A 25,985-nucleotide genomic window follows, 5' to 3' on the forward strand; every position below is an offset into this window, starting at 1 on the left:
AATTTCTGTTCTGTGTAGACACCCTCTTGTGGTATTTCTGTTACAGCAGCACTAGCAAACAAACACACACACACAAAGCCAGGTTTTTGCCCTTCAGCAAAGACGACATTTTAAATGTGCCCCAAAGGCGTGCTTGAGTCCCTAATGGGGGTACGGCAGGCCTGTGCCTGTGCAGGGCTCACAGGCCCCCAGCCTAGCTATCTGGCATCCCTTACTCTGCCCTGGTGATTAGCAGGCAGCTGCCAGGTCAGTGATGCAAGAAGGTGCTGCCTGTTGCCATGGAAACCACAGCTGGAGTTAAGATGGGGAGGAGGCTGAGAGGCGCTCAGAGAATGGAACTTTCCAGACTGTGGGTGGGTTTAAATCCAGCCTGCCATACTAACGGCTATCAATAAATATTTGTAGGGGGCGTTTGAATTAAAATAGAGGATCATGGGCAAGTGATTTCATCTCTCTGAACCTTAGTTTTCTCTCCAAAAAGGGAGGAAATTTTTTTTCTGGTGTCTGGCTCAGGGTGTAGATTATAGCGGAAGCTGCTTTTTAAATCGCTTGGCAACATGCCTGTCATGGTTTAGCCAGGATTTGGAAAAAAAAAAAAAAAAAACCGTGTTCTACAGATTTCAAATTCTCATGGAACCCAGCACTTCCGGAGCCATTGAGGCTGGGTAAGCCCCTGAAACTACTACCCTGAGGTAATCTTTAAACATTAAATCTTAAACAAAAACTATTCCCTGAAGTCTTCTTTGAACCAAAAAATTACTTATGTTAATTAGTAAGGCACACCTGCTTTGAGAAATATAGAAATTGCTGAAATGAGGAATCTTTGGCTGTGTATACTTTCACCAAAATTAAGGAAAAAAAAAAAAAGTGTCCCAGACTTCACCTGCACCAGAACGGGGAGGGGGGAGAAGACAGATCGTTAAAAGTGTAGGGTCCTGGGATGCTTTGCAGATCTATGAAGGTAAAATAGCTCTGTGTCCTCACTTTCTATCCACTCGCCTGCTTTATTTTAGGCATAATTCATCCCAGTACCTGAAATCATTTATTTCTTTTTTATTGTCTTTTCTGCCTCACTACAGGGTAAGCTCCTTCCATCCCAGGAGAATGGAGACTGTACTTCTTGGTCTCCTCTGCTCATCACAAAGCCTGGCACATATTAGGTCTTCCATGTTGGATGAATATATGGAAGTAACGATGAGTTGTTTGGAGGGAAGAAAGATCTCCAAAAGGCAGGATGACCTAGGAAATGAGTCCTTGTGGAGTCCCTGGGTGATGCAAACAGGTAAGCTCTCGACTACTAGCTGAAAGGTTGAAGATTTGAACCCACCCAGAGGCGCCTCAGAAGACAGGCCTGGGGATCTGCTTCTGAAAGGTCCCAACCTTGAAAACCCTCCTGAGAAGTTCTGTGCTGCACGCATGGGGTCCCCATGAGTTGTAATCAATTCGACGGCAACTAGCAACAACAACAAACAGACTAAAAGAGACTTAAAAAGATACATCAACTAATTGAACATATTGATCTTATTTGGATTCAGATTCAAACAAAATGTGAAAAAAAAAAAAAAACATAATAGAATTGGAGAAACTGAAACACAGTGACTAATCCTTTGATTTTTTTAGGAAATGAGTCCCTGACATGGGATGGAACAGGGGAATTGAGAATGCCTGAGGAGGCGTAAAACATTAAGGAAGTGAAAGGCTGGGTGAGGTCGGCAAGGGTGGCATCCAGAGCTCAGGTAGGAGGAGAACTTATTGACCTAAACCCAGAATCAGGAGAGGGGAGCACCAAAGTGAAGACAGCAGCCTGTGGGACATCACCCACCAAGATGAGGAGCTCAGACGCATGTTCTCAGACACTTCTGAAGTCCAAGGCAAACGTCTCCAGTTCAAATGCCCAGGAAGGTGCTGAGGACAAGGAACAGCCCAGGTGGCTGGTCCAACACTGCATTCTCAGGAACCCAGTTGGAGCAGGCAGGTGTGCGGTCAGAAACCACCAAAGACAGAAGTCCATGGGGAACACAATCAGACAGGCTGGTCACATCTGGTCCAGGACTCGGGTCTCAGGAACCTCAGATGGGGCAGGAAGGTGCGGGGCTGGAAGCCACCAAAGAAAGAAGTCCACTGGGAGCACAACTAGACAGGCCGAACACATCAACGTCAAGCCTGTTTAGTGGTGAGTGACGATGCTCCCTCCAAATTCCCTAAGATGCCACCCTCTGCTATGTTCTACCTTTGTCTTGCTTTGTCTTCCCAAAGCTTATCAATACCTACCCTCATATTATATATTTATTTCTATTTGTATTTTTGTATGCTTGCCCCATCTGAGATGGAAGTACTACTAAGGGATGCACTGTGCGCTCTTTCTTCATCTCATTGTATCGCTAAAATAACACCTGGAGCTTAGAGGTAGATAACTACTGTTAAGTAGACTGAGACTCATGGTGACCTGACATACAACAGAATGAAATGTTGCCTGATCCTTCATCATCCTCACGATCACTGTATGTTTAAGTTCATTGTTGTGGCTATCGTGCCAATGCATCTTACCGAGGTCCTTTGCCCTTGCTGACCCCCTGCTTCACCAAATATGATGTCCTTCTCCAGTGATTGATCCCTCCTAATGATGTATCCAAAGCAAGTGAGTCCAACCATGTCCTGTTGTGATCCACAAGACTTTCATTGGCTGATTTTCAGAAGTAGATCTCCAGGCCTTTCTTCCTAGTCTGTCTTAGTTTTAGGTATTAAATATTTATGGAGGAGATAAATGATTGATTTGAATGAATGAATGAGAGAACAGATAACGTTTATATCACTGGCCCTTTCAGGTGATTTAGGATTTCTACCAGAGGCTGCCGAAACTGGTATGGACCTTTTTTTTTTTTTTTGGTCTTTTGCAAACAAACAAACAAAAAAAACACTGTCCTCAAGTTGATTCCGACTCAGAGATCCTTTTAAAAAAAAACCCATTGAGGATAAAAAAAAAAAAAAAAACCTTTGAGGTCCAGTCGATTGTGACTCATAGTGACCCTACAGGACAGAGTAAAGCTGCCCCATAGGGTTTCCAAGGCTATAAATCTTTAGGAAGCCGGCTGCCACATCTTTCTCCTGCAGAGCGGCTGGTAGGTTCAAATCACAACCTTTCAGTTAGCAGCCAAGCCCTTAACTACTGCACCACCAGGGCTCCTTTTGCAGAGACCCCAAAATGAGGATGCATTTTAATTGCATGAAAGTTGAGAGCAGACTACTAATGAGGGAGGAGGAAGGAGGTTGCACAGGCTGGTGCCCTTGCCTCAGCCCTCCCTTCCCCCACCCCAGGCTATTTTGGCACTTATCAACCGGGCTGGCCCCCTCCAGGCACTCATCTGGTGCCTTCGGTTGCTATGGGAAGCACAGCCCAGCAGGAAAGGGGAGGGTGCTGCAGCGTGAGTAGGAGGGAGTGGATCCTGGAATTTTCAAGGCTCTGGAGTGAGACTGTGTGGGCTTGTGGGTTCAAACTCCAACCTAAACTCAAAATAGGGGCTCAACAGAAGTTTGTGGAGGGAATTGCTGAGGAGAGAAGTTATGGACAGGTCACTCCCTCCCCCTCTCCCCCAGCCTCTCTTCCATAACAGAAAGAAGTGTTCCTGGTTTGTGGTGCTGGGGTGAGGACTAAAGCAGACCTCACTCTCCGGTATTTTATGTGCAGAGTCTTGGGTGGTACAAATGGTTAACCTACTAGGCTGCTAACTGAAAAGTTGGAGGTTTGCCAGAAAGGCCTGGCAACCAACTTCTGATAAATCAACCAATGAAAACCCTACAGAATACAGTTCTACTTTGTACACATGAGACTGCCATGAGTCAGAATGGACTTGATGGCGACTAACAGCGATAGGACTGCCATAACAAAATACCACAAACTGGATGGCTTATGAGAACAGAAATTTATAGTCTCAAAGTTCTGGATGCCAGGAGCCCGAAATCAGGCTGATGACCATGTTGACTCCTTCTAGAGCTCTAAGAGAGACTGTTCCGTGCTTCTCTCCTAGCTTCTGATGATGGCCTTCGATCCTTGGTGTTCCTTGGCTTTAAATGAATCCTCCCATGGCTGTTGTCTCTCTGCCTGTATCTCATCTCCTCTTTTATGAGAATACCCTCATTGCCGTTGAGTAAATTCCGACTCATAGCGGCCCTATAGGTCAGTGTAGAACTGCCCTATAGCGTTTCCAAGGAGTGCCTGGTGGATTCAAACTGCCAACCTTTTGGTTAGCAGCCGTAGCTCTTAACTACTACGCCACCAGGGTTTCCATAAGAACACCAGTCATATTAAATTAGGATCCACTCTACTCCAATTTGGAGCCCTGGTAGTGCAGTGGTTAAGAGCTATGACTGCTAACCAAAAGATTGGCAGTTTGAATCCACCAGGCACTCCTTGGAAACCCTATGAGGCAGTTCTACTCTGTCCTATAGGATCTTTATGAGTTGGAATTGACTCAACAACAAAGGGTTTTATAGGTCTATTCCACTGATGGAGCCTGGTAGTGCCATGGTTAAGCATTCAACTGCTAACTGAAAGCTTGTCAGTTCAAACCTACCAGATGCTCTGCAGAAGAAAAGGCCTGGTGATTTGCTTCTATAGAGATTATAACCTACAAAACCCTATGGAGCAGTTCTACACTGTCACATGGGGTTGTTACATGGGGTTGACATGTTAGTCGGAATGAACTTGATGGCAAACAACAACATATTCTGTAAGGTTGCCGTGAACACTGAATTAGCCAATCCTGAACCATTGCACCTTCGGAAACACAGGTTTAGGTTACTGTGAGCCTCTGAGAGTCACAACATTTACATCAACCAATCAATACATAACCTTGTTTTATGTGTTAGAAAAACAGTTGCTGTTGAGTTGATTCTGACTCATGATGACCTCATGTGTGTCATAGTAGAACTATGCTCCATAGGGTTTTCAATGGCTAATCTTTTGGAAATAGATCACCAAGTCTTTCTTTTGAGGCACCTGTGGGTAAATTCGAACTGCCAACCTTTTGGTTAGTAGCCAAGCTCTTAATTAACCATTTATGCCACCCAGGGACTCCGTGTTTCTGTTTAAAGACACCGTATTTAATATATATTGTTGATTTATTTACACTGAACTCACAGCTATCAGCATTGTAACTCACGCCTGAAGACTTTACCTCAGGCATGTATTTTCTCTGTAAGGCACATCACAGCTTTCTTGCGCTTAGGAATGCTAACAGCACTTCAGCACTATGCTTGGGGGCCATCTTAAACAGCGAAATCACCAACAGATAGCACAAAAATTGAGAAAATATGGTATAGGAAAACCTGTGAAAGCCAGAACCCCTGTAAGGCAGAAACCTGTCAGGGAAGGAAAACTTAAATATTTTCCACTAGTAGAGATATAAAAATGGTAAAATGGCGCCCTGTCAAAGGTGGAAAATTTGTGAGGCCACAAAAACAAGGCAATCCCATCAAGTTCTGGCTCTCACAGTTTCCGCTGTACAAAATAGACCACAAAGACGACATTTGTTTACAGTATGGGAGCTGAAATAAGGCAGAGTGTTGCCTTGTTCGACCTCAGCTGGGGATGTGCATGTCATGCCACGCAAACTTTTCACACACTGTGCATTTGTCCATGAACTATTGTGAAAAAAAATGTGAATATTGACTTTGAGGTTACAAAAAAAAATTAGCAAATAGCAAGTAGGAGAATTCACAAATCCATGGAATCCACAAATAATGAATTCCAGTGGTTCTTAACTGGGGGAAATGGGAGTGATTATGGCCCCCGCAAGATACTGCCAGTTGTAGCAATTGAGGGGGGGTGCTCCCAGCATCTATTGAGTGGTCCTTGTTGTTAGCTGCTGACTCATAGCAACCCAGTGTACAGCAGAATGAAACACTGCCCAGTCCTGTGCCATCCTCAAAATTGTTGCTGTTTGAGCCCATTATTGTGGCCACTATGTCAATCCATCTTATTGAGGGTCTTCCTCTTTTTCGCTGATCTTCTACCTTACTAAGCATGATGTCCTTCTCCAGGGACTGGCCCCTCCTGATAACAGGTCCAAAGTACATAAGACTATGTCTGGTCATCTGCCTTTCTAGGGAGAAGTCTGGCTATGCTTCCTCCAAGACAGGTTTGTTTGTTCTTCTGGCAGTCCGCAGTACATTCAATATTCTTTGCAAACACCATAATGCAAAGGCGTTAATTCTCCTTCAGTATTCCTTATTCATCGTCTAGCTTTTGCGTGCATATGAGGCAATTGAAAGTACCACGTCTTGGGTCAGGTGCACCTTAATCCTCAAGGTGACATTTTTGCTTTTTAACATTTTAAAGAGGTCCTTTGCAGTAGGTTTGCCCAATGCAATACATTGATTTCTTGACTGCTGCTTCCATGGATGTTCTATTGGGTGGATACCAGGAATGTTGTCAGCAACCTACAAGGCACAGGACAGCTCCCACACAAAGAATTATCTGGCCCCAAATGTCAATTGTTGAAAAACTGTAGTATATACATATCCATGGGGCCTTTGTGGTGCAGTGGTAAAGTACTTGGCATTAACAGAAACGTTGGTGGTTTGAACCCCTCCAGAGGCTCCTCAGGAGAAAGACCTGGATCTGCTCCTGTAAAAATTTCAACCCAGGAAACTCTATGGGGCAGTTCTACTCTGTCACATGGAGTCGCCATGGATCAGAATTGACTGGATGGCACCCTACAACAACAACAACATACACATTCATGTATAATTGTCTAGACCAGTGAGAAATATAGAAACATAATGCGAACCACATACAGATACATAACATTTTTTTAGTAGTTGCATCAAGAAGTATAAAAGAAAACAGGTGAAATTAATTTTAATAATATATCTATTTAACCTCAAATATAATCAGAATATAGTCATTTCGACATGTAGTCAATAGATATTTCACATTCCTTTTTTCAAACAAAGTTTTCAAGACCAGTGTGTGTTCTAGCCTTATAACACATTTCGATTTGCGTTAGTCACATTTCAAGTGCTCAGTAGGTATGTGTGGCTGGTGGCTGCCATATTGGACAACACAGGTCTAAACAAAATCTCCTAATTGAAGTCTTTTTGCCAGTATGAGCTATGGATGATCAGTAGAGGCCATCGTGACAATATCATGGAGTTATTTACTTTTTAAATTTTATTGTGGTGAAAATATACACAAAACGTACTCCATCTCGACAATTTCTACATGTACAATTCAATGATGTTGATAACATTCTTCAAGTTCTGCATCTATTCTTCCTATCCTTCTCCAAATCATTCCATCACTATTAACATAAACTCTCCTTTCCCCCTCACTCCCATCTGTGGTTGTTGTCATTAGGTGCCATCAAGTCAATTTGACTTATAGCGACCCCATGTGACAAAGTAGAACTGTCCCATATGGTTTCCTAGGCTCTAATTTTTATGGAGGAGCCCTGGTGGCAAAGTGGTTAAAGCACTCCTCTGCTAACCGGAGGGTCTATTGTTCGAACCCACCAACCACTCTGCAGAAGAGAAATGTGGTAGTCTGCTTCCATAAAGATTACAGCCTTGGAAATCCTATGGCGCCGTTCTAGTCTGCCCTGTAGGGTCAGTTTGAGTCAGAATCGACCAGGCTGCAGTGGGTTAACGGCAGTGGGTTAATTTTTATGGGAGCTCCCATATAGATTAACCCATTTTCTCCAATGGAGCTGCTTGCTGGGTGAGTTCGAATCACCAAGCTTTCGATAGCAGCTGAGTGCTTAACCATTGTGTCACCAGGGCTTCTTTCCCACCCCTGGTAACCACAAATATTCTTTGGTTTCAATATATTTCCTTATTTCATATAAGTGAGCTTATACAATTTTGTCCTTTTGCAACTAACTTATTTCGCTCAGCATGATGTTTTCTAGGTTCATCCACACTGTGGTGGGCATTAGGACTTCATTTGTCTTTATGGCTGTATAATATCCCATTGTATGTATATACCACATTTTGTTTATACATTCACATACAGCTATTTTTAAATTTATCCAACTGAAGAGAAATGTATCCAATTGCCAGAGCCTGAGAAAGAAAAAAGGCTGATGGTCATAGACTCAATCCCTTCTCTATGGAAGTAGAAGAAGGAGTAGAGAGGAGAAGTGGGGTTGCCCTGGTAGTGCAATGGTCACACTCTTGGCTACTAACTGAAAGGTCAGCGGTTTGAACCCACTCAGTGACTGTGCAGGAGAAAAGACCTGGTGATCTGCTCCCATAAATGTTATAGCCTGGAAAACCCTATGGAGCAGTTCTACTTTGTAACACATGAGATTTTCATGAGTCAGAATTGATGGCAGCTGGTTTTTTGGTTTATTAACCAAAAGGTCTCCAATGCATCTGTCACCTTGTTGTACTGTAGGAGCTTGCGTGTTGCTGTGATGCTGGAAGCTATGACACCGATATTCAAATACCAGCAGGGTCACCCTTGGTGGCCAGGTTTCAGCTGAGCTTAGCTGGTGAAAACCTAATGAATAGCAGTGGAACATTGTCTCATATAGTGCTGGAAGATGAGCCCCTCAGGTTGGAAAGCATTCAAAAGATGACTGGGTAAGAGCTGCCTCCTCAAAGTAGAGTCAACTTTAATGACGTGGCTGGAGTAAAGCTTTCGGGACCTTCATTTGCTGATGTGGCACAACTCAAAATGAGAATAAACAGCTGCAAACATCCATTAATAATTGGAACCTGGAATATATGAACTATGAATCAAGGAAAACTGGAAATCGTCAAAAATGAAATGGAACACATAAAGATCGATATCCTAGGCATTCGTGAGCTGCAATGGAGTGGTATTGGCCATTTTGAATTGGACAATCATATGGTTTACTATGCCAGGAATGACATCTTGAAGGGGAAGGCATCGCATTCATCGTCAAAAAGAACATTTCAAGATCCATCCTGAAGTACAACACTGTCAGTGATAGGATAATATCCATATACCTACAAGTAAGACCAGTTAATATGACTATTATTTGAATTTGTGCAACTTAGTGGCACCACTAAGGCCAAAGATGAAGAAACTGAGGATTTTTACCAGCTTCTGTAGTTTGAAATTGATTGAACATGCAATCAGGATGCACTGATAATCACTGGTGATTGGAATGCAAAAGTTGGAGTCAAAGAAGAAGGATCCATAGTTGAAAAACATGGCCTTGGTGATAGAAACGATGCCGGAGATCACATGATTGAATTTTGCAAGGCCAACAACTTCTTCATTGCAAATACATTTTTTCATCAACATAAACGGTGACTATATATGTGGACCTTGCCAGATGGAAAACACAGGAATCAAATCGACTACATCTGTGGAAAGAGAAGGTGGAAAAGCTCAATATCATTAGTCAGAACAAGGCCAGGGGCCAAGTGTGGAACAGACTATAAATTGCTCATATACAAGTTCAAGCTGAAACTGAAGAAAATTAGAACAAGTGGACAAGAGCCAAAGTACAACCTTGAGTATGTCCCACCTGAATTTAGAGACCATCTCAAGAATAGATTTGATGCGTTCAGCACTAATGACCAAAGACCAGACGAGTTGTCGAACGACACCAAGGACATCATACATGAAGAAAGCAAAAGGTCATTGAAAAGACAGGAGAGAAAGAAAAGACCAAAATGAATGTCAAAAGAGACTCTGAAACTTGCTCTTGATAGTCGAGTAGCTAAAGCAAAAGGAAAAAATGATGAAGTAATAGAGCTGAACAGAAGGTTTCAAAAGGCGGCTCAAGAAGACAAAGTATTATGATGACATGTGCAAAGACCTGGAGACAGAAAACCAAAAGGGAAGAACATGCTCAGCATTTCTCACACTGAGAACTGAAGAAAAAAATCAAGCCTTGAGTTGCGATACTGAAGTGTTCTACAGGGAAAATATTAAACAACACAGCAAGCATCAAAAGAAGATGGAAGGAACACACAGAGTCACTATACCAAAAAGAATTGGTTGACGTTCAACCATTTCAGGAGGTAGCATATGATCAGGAACTGATGGTGCTGAAGGAAGAAGTCCAAGATGTACTGAAGTCACTAGCATAAAACAAGGCTCCAGGAATTGACACAATACCAGTTGAGGTGTTTCAACAAACGGATGCAGCACTGGAAGTGCTCACTCGACTATGCCAAGAAATTTGGAAGACAGCTACCTGGCCAACTGACTGGAAGAGATCCTTATTCATGCCTATTCCAAAGAAAGGTGATCCAACTGAATGCGGAAATTATAGAACAATATTGTTAATATCACAGGCAAGTAAAAATTTTTGGAAGAAAATTCAAAAGCAGTTGCAGCAGTACATTGACAGGGAACTGCCAGAAATTCAAGCTGGATTCAGAAGAGGATGTGTAATGAGGGATAACATTGCTGATGTCAGATGGATCTAAAAGCAGAGAACACCAGAAAGATACTTGCCTGTGTTTTATTGGCTATGCAAAGGCGTTCAACTGTATGTATGGATCATTACAAATTATGGATAACATTACAAAGAATGGGAATTCCAGAACACATAAATTTTGCTCTGAGGAGCCTGTATATAGACCAAGAGGCAGTCATTCCAACAGAACAAGGGGATACTCGTGGCTTAAAATCAGGAAAGGTGTGGATTGAGGCTGTATCTTTTCACCATACCCATTCAATCTGTATGCTGAGCAAATAATCCAAGAAGCTGGACTATATGAAGAAGAACATGGCATCAGGATTGGAGGAAGACTCATTAACAACCTGTGATATGCAGATGACAGAATTTTGCTTGCTGAAAGTAAAGAAGACTTAAAGTACTTACTGATGAAGATCAGAAACTACAACCTTTAATATAGATTACACCTCAATGTAAAGAAAACAAAAATCTTCACAACTGGACCAATAAACATCGTAATAAACGGAGAAAAGATTGAAATTGTCAAGGACTTCATTTTACTTGGATTCACAATCAAAAGCCATGGAAGCAGCAGTCGAGAAATCAAATGGTGTATTATTGCATTGGGCAAATCTTCTACAAAAGACTTCTTTAAGGTGTTGAAAAGCAAAGATGTCTCCTTGAGAACTAAGGTGTTGTTACGCAAATCGCACGTTCGAGCCACCTGCTGCAAAGCCAATACTGAGGAGGAAGTGAGCAGAGTAAGAGGGCTTTATTGAATACTGGTATTCAAGAGACAGAGGGGGTTAAGTTCTTCCCAAATTCTAATTCTAAAGAGCTAGCGGGAGAGTTTTATAGGGGGAAAGTCAGGGTTACCTAATGTTTTGAGCACATAGTCCACAGATGGTCTTATACATCACAAAACAACTACAAGAAACTCTTTATTAAACTAAAGGTATGCCTGTCAGACATCTGGACTCTAATCGGTATGTTTGTAACAGGCTGAAAAAACTCACATAAGAATCTCTCGGCTAGTGGAACTGTTCTGTCAAGTCCACTCTGGCCAAGATAAGGGGCAAGAAAAAAGTTGTAGATTAAAAATGTCAGGAGGCTTTTCTAGCTGCCTTCTTATATGCTGAAGGCCATTTTTCAAGAGAACAAAGAAGAGAAGAGAGACCAAGGCCACAGGAGCTGAGAGAGCTCCGCACCCCTTTGGAAAGACTGGTGTAGCTGGTATAATAAAAAAATATTTTCAGAGATTACTTAAAACATCATTATGGCGTTAGTTATGTCAAGTTCTCAATCACCCATTGTGAATAGGAGAAAACATGTTGTAAGGTATTAGGGTGCTTGTTAAGAGTGGAACAGGCTGTTCAGCCATATCTTGAGCACAGCCTGTGCCATTTTCTAAAGACTAGAGATTAATGATAGCTTTTACAGCTATACTAAAACAAACGAGGAAATGTATTCTCTCTACTTTAATATTAAAACACTGGAGAAAATGTATTTTCTTTACTTCAGTGTGACTGACCCAATCAACTCATATGCATGTCAAAGCTGGACAACAAATAAGGAAGACTGAAGAATTGATGCCTTTGAATTATGGTGTTGAAAAGAATGTTAAATGTACCATGGACTGCCAGAAGAATGAATAAATCTGTCTTGGGAGAAACACAGCCAGAATGCTCCTTAGAAGCAAGGATGGCAAGACTTTGTCTCATGTACTATGGACATGTTATCAGGAGGGGCCAGTCCCCGGAGAAGGAAATCATTCTCGGTAAACTAGAGGGTCAGTGAAAAAGAGGAAGACCCTCAAGGAGATGGACTGACACAGTGGCTGCAACAATGGGCTCAAACATAGCAAGATTCTAAGTACAGTGCTGGACTGGGCAGTGTTTCGTTCTGTTGTACATGGGGTTGCTCTGAGTTGGTACTGGCTGGTGGCATCTAACGACATTAGGTGTAGGTTTTTGTTCATGTTGGGTGCTGTCAAGTCGATTCAGATTCATATAAACAGTGCAGGACAGAGTAGAACTGACCCTTAGTGTTTCCTAGGCTGTAATCTTTCTGGGAGCAGATTGCCAAGTCTTTCTGTGGCAGAGCTGCTGGGTGGGTTTGAACAGCCAACCTTCCTGTTAGAAGCAGAGAGCTTAAGCAAAAAAAAATTAATTAATTAATTAAGTAAGTAAGGCATTGTGAGGCAGCAGGTGGTGTGAGGAGGAGTGGGATTCCATTCGCAAGAGCTCTGCTTCATGAGGTGAGGGGGAGGAGGCTCAGGTGTCTGCACTTATACCGCCCCCTCCCCATTCTCCCAGGTGGTTCTGATGCAGGGTCTTTAAGACTCACTCTGAGTCATCCCAGCCACCACGCAAGTGTTAAGCAGGGCTGAGCTCTCTAAAGGATTATTGATTCGCTTCTCACAACTATCCCATGAGCTAAGAACAAATTGTTTTTCCCACTTTAGAAGATTAAAATAGGCTCAGTGAGGTGGGGTAAGTAGCCTTTATTTATTCAGTCCTAAATGTTATCTTGTACAGACAGTGAGGCCGGAAAATGACTGTGTGAGTCACACTGCCTGACTGCAGAGTTGAGAACATCTCAGTCTCCAGGGCTCTCTCTGCCCCTGCCTCAGTCCCTGCCCTCCTCCACTCCAGTGGTGGTTTTCAAGGCCCCTATTTTTTTTATTTATTTATCCCCAAAGCAAACTACAGGCTTGGAAACCCCATGGGGCACTTCTACTCTGTCCTATAGGGTCGCTATGAGTTGGAATCAATTGGACAGCAATGGGTTTTATGTATGTATGTATATGTATACGTACAGAGAGAGACAAAGAGAGAGCCTTAAGCAGGGTATCTCGGATCCCTGCTGTATGGAGGAAGAGCAGACTTTCAACCGAGAGATTCTCTTAGTTTAGCTGAGGAGAGCCCCAGGGAGTCTGCCCTTTGGCCCAGCCTCCTGCTCGCCGGCTGTGGCTCTAGGCCTGTCAATGTGGAAATCCTAGCACATGCTGTACAAACATCACCTGATCCCTCAGTGTCCCAGTGAGCTAGAAAGGGTCATTTCCCCCACGTTTGGCAGCTATAGAAAAGGGCCCCCACATTTGATGCCGCTTGCTCCCGGCCAGCATTTTAATGATTCATTTAGAAAACACACCGGCGCCACGCTGACTGTGAGGCCCTCACTGTAGTCGGCAGAGGCTACATCGCCTGCATCGCCCTTATTGCCCGCATCCCCCACGTCCCCCGGGGCCTCTGAGGGGAGCCTACTTCAGTCCCTCCCCTCCCCTGCCAACTGTGGTTTCTATGGTAACTGCAGAGCCCGTGTTTGTCCACCAAGGCCTCAGGCAGGAGGCCCTTCTGTGGGGGGAACCGGGCGGAGGGATGGAAGTCACCTGATCACCTGAGCGGGGACTCAAGGCTGCAGCGCTTTTATCTGGTTTCTGCAGGCTTTCTATTTTTTGGTGAAAATGAAGTCATACGTGAAATGTTTGCAGAAATGAAGAGGAAAGAATAGGAAAGGGGGGGAGTGGAAGGGGAGAGAGGAGAGGACGCGGGAAAAGGAGAGGAAAAAGAAAAGAAAGGGAGGGGGAGGGGAAAGGACGGGAAGAGGAGCAAAAAGGAAGGGGAGGGGAAGGAGAAAGAAAAGAAAAAAAGGAAATGAAAGATCAGAGAAAAGTAAAGAAAAGAAAGATCTTTAAGGGAATCAGATCTTTGAGAAAATCACAGGTTTTCGGTTCAGCAGCTTCTGTTGGAGTAACTCAGAAATTCTCTGTTCTTGCCATTGTTTCATTTGCTTATTTGCTCTTTTATTTCTTCAAAATTGAGTGAACACTTCAGAGGGGTCAGACACTGCTCTGTGTCTGGGAATACAGCTGTGCCCTCACCCTGCCTTCCCAGTGCAGTGAAATCAGCTTCCCTTCAAGTCTTCTCAAGGAGACCTGGTCACACAGTGGTTAAGTCTTTGGCTGCTAACCGAAAGGTCGGCAGTTCAAACTCACCAGTTGCTTCAAGGGAGAAAGATGTGGTAGTCTGCTCCCGTAAAGATTATTGTTGTTGTTAAGTGCGGACGAATTGGTTCCGACTCATACTGAGTATATTTGCCATTTCAAGAACTCCCTGACACCAGCTATATATGCCTGACAGGAGACAAAGTTGTTATCCTTGTGGAGCTTAAACCCTGCTAGGAAAATAGACCAGGGATAAGTAGGTGAAATGGGTGAGTTCCAAGTGTTACAGCTTCTGTAAGGAGCCCTGGTGGCACAGCGGTTAAGTGCTCTGCTGCTAACTTCACCCAGCAGCTCCATGGAAGAAAGACCTGGCCATCAGCTTCTGTAAAGATTACAGCCTAGGAAACCCTATGGGGCAGTTTTACTCTGTCACATGGGGTTGCCATGAGTCAGAATCCACTCCAGGGCAATGGGTTTGTGTGTGTGTGTGTTCTTCCCATCAGATATCTGCCCTGGGTTACAGAGTTCCAAGCATTTTCCCTCCCAGCAATCCGTGTCTTAACTGATGTTTGAGCAGTAACTGTTAATACCTGAAAACCAGCAATACAAGACATTTCCAGATAAGCTGCTAAGAGTGACATTCGCTTGAAAATTTCCCAAGTGAGCTGATCTCGACAGCTCAAAAACATAGAATCTGGGTTGTGGCTCATCATCACGACTTCAAAGTCGTCATTTGCTGTGTGCCTGGCTCTCCAAGCATTTCAGAAACCAGAGGCCAACTCCGTCTTCTAACACGAGGAACCTGCCTATTTCATGAGGCAAATACTCACCACAGTTTTTTAAGTACTAAAGTTTTTATCGATGGATTGTGTGTTTTCCTTTTTTTAACATTTTATTGTGGTGACATAAAAAGACCAGACTTAATGGTTTGACAGAGACTAGAGGAACCCCTGAATCTATGGCCCCCGGACACTCTGTTAACCCAGAACTAAAACCATTCCCGAAGTCACTCTTCAAACAAAGATTAGACAGGAGCATAAAACAAAAAATAATACATGCGAGGAGTGTTTCTTAGTTTAATCAGATACATGAGACCAAATGGGCAGCTTCTCTCTGCGGGCAGGGGGAGAAGGCAGGAAGGGACAGGAAATGGTTGAATGGACACAGGGAACCCGAGGTGGAAAGGGAAAGCATGCTGTCGCATTGTGGGGATTGCATCTATTGTCACAAAACAATATGTCCATAAATTTTTGTGTGAGAAATTAACTTGAGCCGTAAACTTTCACCTAACGTGCATTTAAAAAATTTTTTTTTATCGTGGTAAAAATATACACACCAAAACATTTGTGCATACAACAATTTTTACATTTATAATTCAGTGACACTGATTACATTCTTCATGTTGTGTAACAATTCTATTATTTTTCAAATTATTCCACCACCATTAACACAAACGCAATGCCTCCACTCCCATTCCCCCCTCTCTTCCACTCCAAAAACCAAAAAGACCAAACCATTGCTGTCGAGTTGAGTCCGACTCATAGCGACTCCTATAGGACAGAGCACAACTGCCCCATGGGGTTTCCAAGGAGTGGCTAGTGGATTCAAGCTGCTGACCTTTTGGTTAGCAGCCTGAACTCTTAACCTGTTTGCCACCAGGGCCCCTTACACCCCTGGTAACCACTAATAATCTTCGGTTTCTATATATTTGGTTATTTCATATAAGTGAAATCATACAGTACTTGTCTTTTTGGGACTGACTTATTTTGTTCAGCATGATGTTTTCAAGGTTCGTCCATGTAGTAGCATGCACTGGGATTTCATTTCTCTTTATGGGTGAGTAGTATTCCGTTGTAGGTATGTACCATCTTTTGTTTATTCGTTCATGTTTGTTTTTTTATAGCAAGGGATTGTTTACAATTATATGCCAAAGGGGCACAAGAGTGTCTGTTATATGGTCTGTGCCCATTCGGTATTCATTGAATAAATGAACGAATGAGTGATGAGAATAAATGAGGTTCACATCACTGATGATTGTTGTGCTTCTGGAAAGCAGTGTTTTCTTGGAGAGTCTGTGGAAGCCTCCCATGCTCCCCCAACCCCGTCTTCTTTCTTCAAAGACTCGAATTGTTATCACCTGCTGTCCAGTTACTCTGACTCATGGCGACCCCATGCATAACAGGATTGGACTGTTGAGATCCGTAGGGTTTTCACTGGCTGATTTTTGGAAGTAGATCACCAGGCCTTTCTTCCTAGTCCACCTTAGTCTGGGAGCTCCCCTGAAACCTGTTCTGCATCCTAGCAACATGCAAGCCTCCACAGACAGATTGGTGGTGGCTGGGCATGAGATGTGTTGGCCAGGAATCGAACCCAGGTGTACTCCATGGAAGGAGGAAATTCTACACTGAACCACCAATGCCCTCTCCAGCACTATGCATCTATATCAGCACTATATATATATATATATATAGTGCTGATATATCCAGCTTTAACAGACAGAAATTTATTTTCTCACAGAAGGCTAGAAATCCAAATTCAGGGTGCCAGCTCTAGGGAAAGGCTTTCTGTCTCTGTTGGCTCTCCTGGAAGGTCCTTCTCTCTCTCTTTTTTTGTTTAATTTTATTGTGCTGTAGGTGAAAATTTATAGCTCAAGTTAGTTTCTCATTCAAAAATCTATACACATATTCTTTTGTGACATTGGTTGCAATCCCTGCAATGTGACAATACCCTCCCCCTTTCCACCCCAGGTTCCCTGTGTCCATTGGTCCAGTTTTCCTGTCCCTTCCTGCCTTCTCATCTTGTTTTTGGGAAAGAGTTGCCCATTTGGACTCCTATATTTGATTGAACTAAGAGGCACATTCCTCACATGTGTTATTGTTTCACAGGCCTGTCGAATCTTTGTCTGAAAAGTGGGCTTTGGGAGTGACTTCAGTTCTGAGTTAGTAGGGTGTCCGGGGGCCACAGTCCCAGCAGCGGGGGGAGGGGAGTCCTCCAGTCTCTGTCAGACCAGTAAGTCTGGTCCTTTTTGTGAATTTGAATTGTGTTCTACATTTTTCTCCTTCTCTGTCTAAGACTTTCTGTTGTGATCCCTGTCAGAGTGGTCAGTGGTGGTAGCTGGGTACCATCTAGTTCTTCTGGGCTCAGGCTGGTGGTCCTTGAGTCTTTTGGGCTATATTTGCTTTGTGTCTTTGATTTTCTTCATTCTCCTTTGCTCTGGGTGGGATGAGACCAACAGATATATCTTAGATGGCTGCTCATAAGCTTTTGAGATTCAAGACACTACTCACCAAAGTAGGAAGTTGTAGGGTAATACTATTCAGCTATATGCATCCCCTCCCTAATGGAATCAGCTTTGCTCTTCCCCGAAGCATGCTGGGGATGAATTCAGAATGGACTTAGGCTAAGGTACATGGCCAGGACTGGCATGACTGGGCCAGTGGCCAAGGCCAAAGAATGCCTTAGCAACAAGAAGGAAAACATCTGGGCCTGGACATGAAGTCCCTGGGAACACTGACTGCCCAAGGATGTGGGAGAAAAACGATGAGCCTTGGTCCCAGCTGGGATGGTATGTAAGCTTGGGTCCCTTGCTAGGTGGTTGTGGAAATTACTCCAGCCGGCCACCACTGGACAGCAGATACTTGCCCGTGTCTGTAAGTTTCCCCGAACGTATGAATCTGGAATGGGCTATGTGTCAGTTCCTCGGATTATCTGCCAGGACGCACAGCGAGGGTCTTTCCTTTGCTGTGGCTGTCCCCCAACAGAAGTACAACATTTTCTTTATGAACTATGTCATGCCAATTGGCCTGGATGTCCCCCAAGACTATGGTCCCCAGCCCTCAGCCCCAGCAACTCGGTGCCTCAAGATGTTTGGATGTGTCTAGGAAACTTCTATGACTTTGACTTGGTCAAGTTGTGCTGACATCCCCTATACTGTGTGTTGTCTTTCCCTTCACTGAAGTTGACACTTGTCTACTATTTAGTTAGTGATTTTCCCTCCCTGTCTCACCCCACCCCCCGCACTATCAAAGAAAAAATATAGAATGCTTCCTGAATTTGTGCGTCATCCTTGTGCAGGGGCCATGCTAAGCTTCTCTGTATCGTTCCTATTTTAGTGTATGTGCTACTGAAGTGAGCACACTGCACAGTATTTTGTTGCGATCCATAGGGTTTTCATTAGCTGAGTTTTGGAAGTTGATCGCCAGGCCTTCCTTTCTAGTCCCTCTGAGTCTGGAAGCTCCACTGAACCCTGTTCATCGTCACAGCTGTACACAGGGCTCCACTGACACATGGGTGGTGGCTGTGCATAGGTGCTGTGGCTGAGAATTAAACCAGGGTCTCCCTCGTGGAAGGCAAATAAATAAAGCTTCACAAGGAACCACTCAGGTTTGACTCCCACCCCCAGACTCTCCCTCTTCCAGTCGACTGGTCTGACTTTCACCCCTCGGGTGCTGTTTCCCTTACAGGGGGTCCCATCTGCTGAGGGGGACACAGGGGTTGTCTGGCTGTTGCCATAGAAACCACAGCTAGAGTTGGGGGGAGGGGAGTTGGGAAGTTACCATGGTGCTAACTTCAGACTCATGGAGACCTCATGTGTGTCAGAGTAGAGCTGTGCTCCACAGGGTTTTCAGTGGCTGATTTTTCAGAAGTAGATCACTGGGCCCTTCTTCCAGGGCACTTCTGGGTAGGCTCAAACCGCCAGCCTCTCAATTAGAAGCCAAGCACTTAACCATTTGTATCACCCAGGGACTCTTAACATATTTTTCATGAATGAATAAAGAAATGTTGAAAAGGAATAATATTAGCATTATATGAACAGAAGCTGTTGAACTAAAAACTGTGATTGATTTCGGAGTCTGAGGAGGACCACAACTGAGTGAACCAATCCCTTGAAATAAATCTCTCATATCTGTATCTATATCCACATCTATTACTGCTTCCATTTCTGCAGAGGACCCTAAGACACACTTGCTAACACAAAACATAATGTTCTATTTGTAATATTTTGATTCTACCTTTTTTGCATGCAACAGTGTATCTTAGTGATCTCTCCACAGCAGTACACAGAGATCTGTTTTCTCCTCTTTTATGGCTGCCCAGTGCTCTACTGCATGGATACACAACAATTTATTTTACCCGTCACCTGTGGGTAGACATTGAGGGTGTGCCCAATCTCTTCTTTTACTTATTTATTTATTCATAAAATATTCTATTGTGTCAGGTGAGAGTTTATACAGCAAATTAGGTACCCACTGAACAATTTCTAAGTGATATTGGTTACATTTTTCACAATATGTCATCATTCTCATTGATTTCGTTTTCTTTGTACCATTTCTGGTACTCTAGTTTCCCTGCCCCCTTACCTTCTCATCTTTGCTTTACAGTATATTTTGACCATTTTGTCTCCTGTAGTTAATTACTTTTTTAAAGAAGCTCATTACTCACAGGTGATGTTCTTTATTTTATGATCTCATCTGTTACTTAGCTAACAGCCAATCTCTTCTTGTTACCAGTTCTGCTGATGTGAATAAGCTGGTTGGTGAATGTTTAAGCCTGGGCATAGCTGAGCAGAGAGACAATAGCCTAAGGCATGTTGGTCTCCTTACACCTGGACAGTGCAGACACCCCATGCTTTGTATATTTGAGAACATCTGCCTGGGTCATTGCAAGGCTACCAGGGTAGCACAATGGTTAAGTGCTCTGCTACTAACCCAGAGTTTGGGGGTTTGAGTCCACCCTGAGATGCCTCAGAAGAAAGATCTGGCGATCTGCTTCTGAAAGGTCGCAGCCTTGAAAACCCTAGGGAGTAGTTCTACTCTACATAGATGGCATCACCATGAGTCAGAATTGACTTGATAGCAACTGCTTTGGTTTTTGGGTTTTGGGGTCATTGCAGGAATCCCTGAATGTTCCTGTATCACTACTTCTTGCTTAGAATCCATCCCTAAGCCATCTCTGACGATGTTTGAAGCTCCCTGTTTCCCTTTTCAGACAATATCATCAGCTCAGGGCTATGATATTTTAAATCCAGTTGTTGTTCGGTGCTGTGAGTTGATTCCAACTGATGGCTCCCCTCATGTGTTTCAAAGTAGAACTACCCTATAGGGTTTTCTTGCCTGGACGCTTTGTGCGAAGAAGCCCTAGTGACAAATACGTGGCAGCCTGCTTCTGTAAAGATTAAAGCCTTGGAAATACCATGAAGCAGTTCACAACAGGTTTTAATCTGTCAAGGAGTGTATGGACCGCTCTGTAAAAGCAAGGAGTTTTATTGAGGGTGAGAGATACAGCTCGAAGTGGGAAATACGGAGCATGAACAAATGTCCAAAGTATGGAGGGTGAGGAAGGCTTTCGTATGTGAGGACTTGGGGTTATAAAAGGTCACAAGTTGAGTCAGAAGTTAATCTTTCACATGGACAGTTAATCTATTTTCTGACACAGACTTTCCTGGATCAAGCTGCACAAGCACTTTTGGTAAACATCTCAGACAAACATCTTCAGTGACTGCATTCCTGACCCCCACCCTTATCTGCTAGGAGTGGCTAAGGTGTTGCAGAAAGCCATAGGCTACATTCTCAGGAATGCAGAAGCAGGGACAGGCTAAAGTTTGATTCAAAATGGAGTCTAGCTAACAATATGGCGTTTGATTCAAACCGAGGTTAACTATCCTGTTCTAGCCAGGCACCTCAAATTTGGAGTATTCCTACACAAATCTTAATGGGAGTAGATTACCAGATCTTTCTCCTGTGGAGCCGCTGTGTGGGTTCAAATCACCAACCTTTTGGTTAGCAGTCGAGCACTTAGCTGTGGCACCACCAGGGCTCCTTGGATCCAGACGGTGGCCTATATATATCTCCCTGGTTCTGTACTTAACAAAATAAATAAATATGTCCTTAATCCCTAGGACACCCTGATAAAAACTTATTCATTTAGTTTGTTCAGAAAAAATATATACTATTTCATAAAGCAGTGTTTAAAACCTTGTTTGTTATTCCCAGCAATCCCTTTCCTGGGTTACTGAGTCAGAAGGCATTTTCTCCTCCCAATAATTGCTGTTTGGCTATACCACTCCCAGTCTAAGGCTCTGACATTTAGGATGATAAATGCCATGTCTCAAACCCCAGGCAGTTAGACATTTCTAGAAAACTATTAAGAGCAGTCTTCACTTGCAAATTTCCCACCTGAGCTGATGGCGAAGTAGTTGCAGCACTCATAGGATTTGGAAAATGACTTGTCTCGCTTGAGTCGTGATTCTCCTCAGAGCACGACTCTTTAAAGATGTCACATAACAGAGGCCAGAAAATCCCCACCAAAAACCCAAACCTGTTACCATCAAGTCAATTCTGACTCACGGTGACCCTATGTGTTACAGAGTAGAAGTGCTCCATAGGGTTTTCTTGGCTGTAATCATTGACTGAAAAGTACCTAACAACAACAGCAACAAATCTTTACAGAAGCAGATCGCCAGGCCTTTCTTCCGTGAAACTAGTTGGTAGGCTCAAACTGCCAACACTTCGGCTAGCAACTGAGTACATTAGCCATTTGCACTGCCCGGGAACAAACAGAGACCACCTCCATCTTTTAGACAAAGTGTCTTCCACTAGGCAAATATTCACTTTTTCTTCTTTCTTTCAGATGTTACAGAATTATCTTTCTTCACAGAAAGGATTGCTCCCAATTTCATTTCTACGACACACGAGAGCGACTGGTCCATACTGAGATCATTAATATTTTGCATAAGCAGTAAAGGAATAGAACCCAAAACCACTTGCCATTGAGTCGATCCTGACTCACGGCGAACCCAAGTGTCAGAGTAGAACTGTAGTCCATAGCGTTTTCAATGGCCGATTTTTTGGAAGTAGATCACCAGGCCTTTCTTCCAGGGCACCTCTGGGTGGACTCAAACCTCCAACCTTTTGATTAGCAGGGAGCACACTGATCATTTGCACCATCCCGGGACTCCTGACACACAATTAAAAACAAAAACAAAAGCTGTTGCCATCGAGTTGATTTGGGCTCATAATTAGTGATCTATAAATACTCTTTGCTCAGATTTCCAGAAAAATGTAAATAAAAAAGTATAAAGCAATGGGGAAATATTCACTTTTTTTTTTTTAACTTCGTAACTCCATGTATAAAGTTCTCTCTCTGTCTTTCTGTGTCTCTCTTTCACATACACCCCCATGATAAGAGTACTGTGTATTTGTTTTAAAACTTTTTGCTTTGTAGCTCCATGTATAAATGTACAAACACACAACACCACATACACACCAAAGTATTGTCTATTTGTTTTATAAATTTTCACTTTTTTTACTTTGTTACTGCATATATAAATGTATTCTCTCTCACTCTCTCTCACATATACATACACACTCAATAATAGTATTGCCTATTTTATATATTTCCATTTTTACCTTGTAACTCCATGTGTAAATGTACACACACACACAACACATAGTAGTAATTGACTATTTGTTTTAATTTGTTGTTGTTGTTTTATAACAATGTGGCATGAGTTAAATATTCTTTAAAAGCACATTCTATTATTAAAGGAGGTTATTTTCCTGTCTCCCACAAGCTACACCCACCTGAATAAATGGTATACACTTGTTTCTTTGTCTCAGAAGCAATGCTTCAAGAAGTATGAAAGTATCTATATTCCCCATCCTTTCCATGTCTGGTTATTGTCAACTTTCCACCTCCGTCAGTTTGATATAGGGAAAATGATACTTCACTGTGGATTCAGTGTCCAGTTCGAAGTTTTAAAATTAGTTGGCACATATTCTTTTTCTTTTAAATTGTGCTTTAGCTGAAGATTTACAGGGCAAATTAGCTTCCCAATAAACAATTAGTACACATACTGTTTTGTGACATTTATTGCCAACCCCAGGACAGGTCAACACTCTCCCCTTCTTGACATTGGCTCCTCGTTACCAGCTTTCCTGTTCCTTCCTTCCTTCTCATCCTTGCCCCTGGGCTGGTGTGCCCATTTAGTCTCATTTTTTTTTTTTTTTTTATGAGCTTGTCTAATCTTTGGCTGAAGGGTGAACCTCAGGAGTGACTTCATTACTGAGCTAAAAGGATATCCAGGGGCCATACTCTTACGGTTTCTCCAGTCTTTCTCAGACCAGTAAGCCTGGTCTTTTTTTGTGAGTTAGAATTTTGTTCTATATTTTTCTCCAGCTCAGCCCAGGACCCTCTATTGTGATCCCTGTCACAGTAATCAGTGGTGGTAGCTGGGCACCATCTAGTTGTACTGGACTGAGTCTGGTGAAGGCTGTGGTAGTTGTGGTCCATTAGTCCTCTGGGCTACTCTTTCCTTTGTGACTTTGGTTTTCTTCATTCTCCCTTGCTCCAGACGGGTTGGGAGCAGTGAAGTATCTTAGATGGCCACTCACAGGCTTTTGAGTCTCCAGATGCTACTCACCAAAGTAGGATGTAGAATATTTTCTTTATAAACTATGTTACGCCAATTGAGCTAGATGTCCCCCGAAACTATGGTCCCCAGCCCTCGGCTCAGTAATTCGGTCCCTGAAGGAGTTGGATGCATCTATGAAGTTCACATGTTCTCTTTTTTATCGATGATTTGAAATCTGTCTTTTATGATCATCCTGTTCAGATTCTTTGTCCACATTTCCACTTGGTTTCACAGCTTTTTCTTATTGACCCATGTTATAGATTGAATGTTGTTCTGTTTTTAGGTGCAGCTGAGTCAATTTTTGACTCATGGAGAACCCCCGTAACAGAACAGAACTGTCCCCTAGGGTTTTCTAGGTTGTAATCTGACCCAAGCCATGGTATTTTCAATCACTTCATACGTACGTTAACCTGGACAGTGAATAAGGAAGACTAAAGAAGAATTGATGCCTTCGAATTGTGGTGTTGGTGAAGAATATTGAATATACCATGGACTGCCAGAAGAACGAACAGATATGTCTTGGAAAATGTATAGCCAGAATGCTTCTTAGAAGGGATGATGGCAAGATTTAGTTAGTCTTAAGTACTTTGGACATGTTACTAGGAAGGAACAGTCCCTGGAGAAGGATATCGTGCTTAGTAAAGTAGAGGGTCAGCAAAAAAGAGGAAGGCCCTCAACAGGGTGAATTGACACAGTGGCTGTAACATTGGGCTCAAACATAGCGATGATTGTGAGGGTGGTGCAGGACTGAGCAGTGTTTCATTCTTTTGTATATAGGGTCACTATGAGTCAGAATCAACTCAATGGCACCTAACAACAACGACAGCAATCTTTGTGGAAGGAGATCTCCAGGTCTTTCTCCTGCAGAATTGCTGGTAGGTTTGAACCACTGACTTTTCTTTCTTTGTTTTTTAAAATTGTGCTTTAGGTGAAAATTTACAGCCCAAGTTAATTTCTCATACAAAAATTTATACACATATCGTTATGTGATGCTAGGTGCAATCACTATAATGTGGCAGCACACTTCCCCTTTCTACCCCGGGTTTTCTGTGTCCATCCAACCAGCTCCTGTCCCTTCCTGCCTTCTCATCCTGCCTCCAGACAGGAGCTGTCCGTTTAGTCTCGTGTATCTGCTTGAACTAAGAAGCATACTCTTCACAAGTATTATTTTATGATTTATAGTCCAGTCTAATCTTTGAAGAGTGGGCTTTGGGAACGGTTTTAGTTCTGGGTTAACAGAGCATCCAGGGACCATAACTTTGAGGGTTCCTCCAGTCTCAGTCAGACCATGAAATCTGGTCTTTTTACTTGAATTTCAGTTCTGCTCCACACTTTTCTCCTCCATCAGGGACTCTCTGTTTGTTCCCTGTCGGGGAAATAGGGTCTTAGAAGATGTTATCAGTTAATGTAAGGTCATACCGGAATAGGGTGGGCCCTAATCCTATATGACAGCAGTCCTTTAAAAGAGAAGAGACACAAAGACAGACAGAAGAAGGACACCATGTGACAGCAGAGTTATGCTGCAGCTGCAAGCCCAGGAATACCTGGGGCCACCAGAAGCTGAGAGAGATAAGGAAGACTTTTTCCCTAGAGGCTTCAGACAGAGGATGTCCTGGCTGTGGCCCTGAGTAGGACTCTTGCCTCCAGAACTATGAGACATAAATTTCTGTTTAAAGGCGCTCCTTTTGTGGTACTTTGTAAGCTCCCTCTGTATACCAGTAATGGAATTCCTTTGATTATCTATGTTGCAGTGAAAATTTTATACTCATTTTGACAATTCAACCTAGTTCATGATGAAGCCCCCCGCCCCGCCACATCCCTGCACCAACGCCCCATGCAGAAATTTTCAGTTTGTCTATGGTCAGATTCATCAGTCTGTTCTTTTATGTGGATGGCTTCTTGCACACTTTCATTATAAAAACCCATGCATGTTTTCCTGTGATGAGTGTATTAGTTTTGTTGGTGTTGTTTGTTGCCATCGAGTCAATCCCGACTCATGGTGATGCCATCTACGCAGAGAGGAACTGCTCCATAGGATTTTCAAGGCCGTGACCTTTCAGAAACAGATGGCCAAGTCTTTCTTCTTTGACTCCTCCGGGTGGGTTCCAATCACCAACCTCTTGGCTAGTAGCTGAGTGCTTAACCATTTGTGCCACCCAGGAACTTCTGAGTGTATTAGTTGTGTGTTGCTGTGTGATAAATAACCATAAACTTAGAGTTTAAAATAATACCATTTTCGTAGGTC

At 43.1% G+C, this 25,985-nt stretch overlaps 1 non-coding gene across 1 annotated transcript; it reads right to left on the bottom strand.

Moving 5' to 3' along the window:
• Positions 1-18,357: 18,357 nt before the first annotated feature.
• LOC126086387 (U6 spliceosomal RNA) lies at positions 18,358-18,464 on the bottom strand. The gene has a single exon (XR_007519479.1). It is a non-coding gene; the product is annotated as a U6 spliceosomal RNA (small nuclear RNA).
• Between the last annotated feature and the right edge of the window lie 7,521 nt (positions 18,465-25,985).

Source organism: Elephas maximus, chromosome 11 (genome assembly GCF_024166365.1).
Source record: "Elephas maximus indicus isolate mEleMax1 chromosome 11, mEleMax1 primary haplotype, whole genome shotgun sequence".
Taxonomy (NCBI): domain Eukaryota; kingdom Metazoa; phylum Chordata; class Mammalia; order Proboscidea; family Elephantidae; genus Elephas; species Elephas maximus.